Here is a 6494-nt window from a genome sequence, read left to right on the forward strand (position 1 = left end):
TTAAATGTAGGCATTGAAATCCAGTTTCGTAATTAAATAGTATCAGGTTTTTTGAGTATAAAATCAAATACAGTCTCTATTAAAACCCAGAATCGAGAGTACACTTACAAAATATCAAAATGAAACAGAAACGCCGGTCCTATTTCACAATCTGGCTACGATTGCTAAATAAAAACTCCGCTCCCAGAAAAGCAGAGTAATAAAATTTTTCCAATATAGAAATGCTCACTTAACAAACGGAAATCTCTTCGTTTTTTCTAATTCTTCCGACTGGGAGAGCAACAAGCCGAACGTTTTCAAATTAAAAACACACTAGTTTGGTTAGCAGGGGCTCCAAACCTTTGGTGTATCGCAAATTGGAGCAACACAAGCTTGGGAAAATGTTTGTACTGTGACAGTGCAAACAGCTCACACGGGGTGGATAATAAAAATGTAAATTGGCAAAGCAAAGCGCTCTGGAATAGCACGTTCAATGCACGCCGGGCCGCTCAGTAAATCTATTCATAAATTACCGCAATACCGCTTATCTGCACGCAATATATTTGGATAGGAAAGTTTGCAACTTTGGCGTATTAAAATAATTATGCTACGGTTTAATGTAAATTTGTGTTGGAGTAGATTTTGTGGACTATTTTCAATTTACTTAGTTTAGGATTTTCGTTTGCGGTTTTTGGATAATGTGCTGCGTGTTCATATTTGTTTTTTTCATCATTCGACGAATAAAGAGGCAATTGAAATGAGTTTAATTGACAGTATATTGTTGATACACAAACTAACAAAAAGATGCAACTATTATGTTATAAAGGGCGATTTGTCTAGCTCGAAAATAATATGTTTAATTTCTTGTGCAAAACGAGACAGGTCATCCTAAAAGGCAACAATTAATAACATCAACCCATTATTAAGTCCGAACATTACAATTTATTGCCAAAATAACGCAGCCATTACGTTACCATTAAAAACTTGAGCTATAAAAAGTTAAACTTGCGAGTTTTTAACCAAAAGAAAAATAAACAGAACAGTTTGATGGTCGTATGTAGGTAGAAATAAAACAGCCGAACGACGCTACAAAGTTAATCGTGAGGTTCGCAACAAAAAGATATTGAACGAACTTTGTTCAGCGCAATATTTGTACGTACAGGAGTTTCGTAACGGAGTACTGAGTAGCTCGTGTAGGTTTTTTATTTATTTATTGGTGTTATTATCTTTGTTGGTGGAGTTATTTTGATAGATTTGTTTAGGTATATGCTGGTGTAGTCGAAAAGTGACCAGTGTCAGTACTGATCTTTAAGTATTGGCTAACGGACCTGTGAACGGGCTATTTAAACTGAGTTTCATCAAAATAAATGTAGAGCGAACAAGTACCTAATCTAACTTTAGCTAATCTATAGTTATCGGCACGAATCTTGAGCTCTGACCTATATCCGCGCAGAAGTGATTATCGTTATAATATATTGTGCGTGTTTTGTACCATCAAAGGCTCAGTAATTTGATTGCAATCTGGCTGGCTTATTTATATTAAGAAATTACACGTGGAAATCCTCCATGCGCGACCTTTAAACAATATGAAACAAAGATAAGAGGGAATGTTCAAACAATACAAACTGTCATACTAAATGAGAAGAAATATATTGTGACAGATATAACGCTTTTCCTTTGTTTAGCCTTTATTTAATACTGAAGTGACTGTCCGTCTTTCCGTTGTGAAGAACTAGCTCAGTGAGGAATTTACTTATTAGCAGAATACACTGAAATTGTCTAATCACAGTTCATATGCATAGCAGGGGCTTGGAAATCAATCTGCAGGAGTTTCTCATATTATATTATCAAGTCATTGTCGTTAACTGCTGCACGTTTGCCTTCCCCAAAAAGTGCCAACAATCCCGGTCTTGGGCAGCCCGTATTTATCCACTGACCGGCACTTCTTCAAATAGTCGGCCCACCTTATATAAATACAATAATCCATACTTCTTATCACTGACTTAAATAGGTACATATGTTTGTTAAGCTACAATATGAAACAAATAAATATTATTAATTAACTTTTAGAATATCATATTGGGGTTCATTTATAAAACTGTATCCTTTCAGTTTGATAGTAAGTACAAAATAAAATCAGTTCAATATTGAGTGTCCACTCAAAGTGCTCAACCGCAAACAGAATCGCTTTTCATAATTAATTTTAAATGTGCAAACAATAAAAGACTTTTGAATTTCCCAAGCTGTATTTTATCGTACTTTGACAATAATAAAACGTTATTTAATATAGTTTATGCCTTATTTTTCAATATTTTCTACAGAATACAGTGGGACGGAAATAATTTTGAAATATTAAATTTGTTAAGTGACAACTGTGTGTCCTCCAATTTGGGTATTAATGTTATAAATATCCAAATATTTTTGTTAACTGATCGATTATATAAACCATAAATATTACAAATTTGCTGAAAGCTTATCAATCAGGAAAGCAGTATTGAACCCCAATGCTGTAACATTACAAGCCTTCCAGTGAGGGAGCACCTTCTAAACTCTGCAACAACGTACTTCCTAGTAGAATTTTAGTGTGTAACATCGTCTACCTAAGCTATTACTTAATAGAGACAAACAATTTCCGAGTGAACGACATCGTCACACAAACGACAGCTCGTAAGCTTCACTCTCACCTGTAAGACGATGCGCCTCATATTTTACGAGCTACTATAGAACACGGATATTGTAGTTTGTAGTGTTTTTTTTTAAAGATGTGGTCTAAACTGATGAGCTTATCAATCCTTATAATTATATTTTTGTAATGCTATGAGATTTTTGCATTTAAATATCTTCGTAGGAGCCGCCCAGATAAATGTTTCATTCATAAGTATAGATGTTTGTAGAATGAAAATTTATAACCACAAAAATTAACTATTTATAACCTACATGAATGACTATAAGCCATCTAACATAACATAGTTCTTAGTTAATTGTATGCCTATTACCTAGATAAAACACATCCTCGATGAAAATTGATTACTCGAAGCTAAACGAAATCAAATCACTATTCGCCAATTTTGGAGCCCACCGTAAAAGAATGAACTATGTGCAATACCTACACTTTACGTCAAAAGCGTGCTTGAAGTAAAATTCGCCTGAAGCATCAGGTTTTCGGAAGTTCATCGTTCGAACAACGTTCATAAATGTAGCATCGATTAGCTTGTAACGTTCTTGATGCAGATAATCGGTATCGATAAAAATTGGTGGTGCTTTACTAGATGGCATTTCAAGCCTTTGAATAATTTTTGTAATTGAGTCTATACTTATTATTATATTTTAAGCTAATTATTAATAATTAACTTACACTTAAGTGTAAGAAGGAAAAAATAACCCAATGAAATATAAATATAAAACTTGTTTTAATTGAATATTTACCCGAAAGACTGTTATAGTTTTTAACTTTATTCTCAAAACTATTTAGTTTCGTTTCACGTGATTAAAAATACCAAAATAAAATATTACATATTTTCAATCTAGTTCAATATCGATAAAGCTTTTCCCAGAAAAACCAATACAGCCATCGTCTTGTTCAAATAATTTGCGTTTCTAAATAACTTGGCCTCAGCTAATCATTGTTACATTAAAACCAAAGTATAATTTTGATAAAACCACGGTCTGCGTTCACGTCCCCGTACGCTCGTTAAGACTAATTGCTACAAAATAACCGCTCTATGCTTAGAGCAGGCAACCTACCGGAGCCGCCATGACCACGAATCCCTATGCCACATGAAAAATAAATTGACAAGCGGAGATGTTATAATGGAAGATCTCCTAACAAAGTAGCGTCTTCAAAATGACAGTCGACAGATGTGTCAAAAAACTCGACAGCCTCCTTAGTTCATTAGTAACAGATAGTTTTGATCACGACCACGTATTTGACCTAAAAGGCACCTGACTTACCTGCCTTATGACATCTCTGCTTATCTTGCCGAATCTTGAGTCACTCATACAGACATGACCAGCTCTTGTACCATCGGCAGAGGAAAAAGCACGTACCTAAATGGCGTCTCTGGTTCGTTAAACGCTCTAAGGCTCCACATTATATTTCAAAATGGATTTTTGTTTACCTTCGTTGACGAATTGCGAAGCTTTAATAGGATTAGGACAGAAATTAATTAAACCAATTTGCATTGATGTGACTTTTTTATTCGCGAATCATATTTTTTCGTTCGTTATGACAGTAGCAGGAATCTAAATATTTTGACTTTTAACTGAGCTTTAATTAACTTTGCTTGGATTTTATTTGCCTTTTTATCAGCAGCATAATGTTGTTAGGTAAATGTTCTGTTTGAAATTCTTTCTTTATTTATTCCGTAACATACCTTGATTTACAGTTGAAAACAAATAAAAATGAAAGATAGAAAATCAAATTAGTGATTATGTGTAGGAAAACAAAAAAGAATAACAATGTTATATTTCAATACCAATTTAAAGTTTTCTTTTTTCAGACTTTCAAGTTTCTTGGAATATTTTATTTTTAATTATATTTCACGACAAAGCAAAAACAATCTCTTATACAAACTGCCATTTGCAGACGCTAGATACAGTTGTTTTCATTAAATTAATTTTCGCAGTAGCTAAAGAAAACAGCTAAAATGTATTCCGGTGAACTAGGCCAAAAGCCGTCATAACCAAATGCGCCGCTGAAAACAACTTCAGCCAATTCACGAGATCTTGCTCCGCACTAAGATTTGCATTGTAGTGCAAAATTTTAAACAAAGTCAAAATAACACTACTCCTGGTAATAGTGTTTTTATTATTTACTTATAAAACGAGTGCAAGAAATACCTAATTGGCTTTACATGTTTGGCAATCATGTCAGAAGTTCCACCAAGATGGACTCTCAAAAATAACGGCAAAAAACATTCATACATCTACATAGTTACAAATAAATAAGACTCGAGTTTATTTTAGATGTATGAATAAAGTATAGTTAAGTTGAAGACTATCTACAGCACAATACAATATCTTCATTTCTTCAGTAACTATATCAAGATAAATGAGCGCGCCAAACTGTCAATTTGGCAGCCAAACGTCAACCTGACAGCGGGGAAAAAGACTGGCCAGCGATCCCTTTTCAATTACTGACGCAAACGCGCCTTTTATTGTGGCTACTGACAGCTATTCGGGCCTCGTTGAAAAGGTGTACTGCGGAAGGAAAGAAAGCTGATATGTTCGTGGGTAGCCGCTCGGAAACCTGGAACAAATTGAATAAGGAACTCACAAAATAAAATTCTTTTTGGTACTCTCACATATTTATTTGGCTAAAGGAATTCCGGTAAATTCTAGGCAGGTATATAGAACAACACAACTCCAGACTAACCGAAATTAAATTGGGTGCAGTTTCTAACTGAACGGTTAAGTTGGTTATACAGTCTATCTACAGAGCCTCCGCAGTTCCAATCCGCAGCTATCCCGACCATGTTGATAGAAATGATTGAAAACTCCACACAAAACAGTTCGAATAGAATTCCACTCTCTGAACTGGATTCTATACAATCCATCAACGTGCACAAACAAACCGCGAACAATTCTGTTAATCGGCATTCGCTTAAAAAACGCAACAATGTAAATATACCCGTGTTATTTCACCGTCATCGAAGTTCACTCTTATTTTCTCTTTTACAAAAGCATTCAGAACATCCCTCGCTCCTCTGCATCACAACAGTTTAACTTCATTTCCATCCTCATATAAAATAAAGAATGAACATTTTGACATAAATCTCGTTCAAAAAAGGCGGAGTCTTTGTTTGTTACAAAAAACAACTTTGTATGCGGATAACTGAATAAAAAGAAACAAATGAAATAATAATTATTTACGCTGGAGATGAAACGTATTTTTTCAGTATTGTGTAAGATCCGATGTTCATGACTGTTGGGAAGTTATGAGGGAACTGGATGAATAATGCAGGAGGACCAGGGAACCTCTCTCGCTGATACACAAGTGGAATGTCTCTATCTTGTACAAAACAGCATTAGAATTGATGTAGTGGATCTTCGAAACTATTCTATTCCACACTATATTATGCTGTAACATACTATGTATGTATGAATCATAATTTACAGCACTAGTATAAATGGTATATGACGGAAATATAGTAACACGAAAAATAGATTTGGGTCTGCAATTTCGTGACTGTGTTTAAAATAATTAAACTTTAATCCTGCCTAACTTTGAAATAATGTTTAGGTTATAAATACTTAAGTATAAATTACTAGAATTTTAGCTTAGTAAAGATTATATTCTAGCAGGACTGTTACTTTCTTAGAATGAGCACCTACACAATTAAATTATTTTGAATAATACGATTATTTCTGCCTTGTTTACCTTTTGAACCTTGAAATATTTATTTTGAAAATTAAAGAAACTCGAGCGTCTACTTTCTAAATTATGAGCTCAATTTATATTTTCTTATTACATTTCTTTGAAGTATTCGTTTACCTGTAAATCAATCTCTTTTAAA

The sequence above is a fragment of the Helicoverpa armigera genome, chromosome 14 (assembly GCF_030705265.1).
Source record: "Helicoverpa armigera isolate CAAS_96S chromosome 14, ASM3070526v1, whole genome shotgun sequence".
Taxonomy (NCBI): domain Eukaryota; kingdom Metazoa; phylum Arthropoda; class Insecta; order Lepidoptera; family Noctuidae; genus Helicoverpa; species Helicoverpa armigera.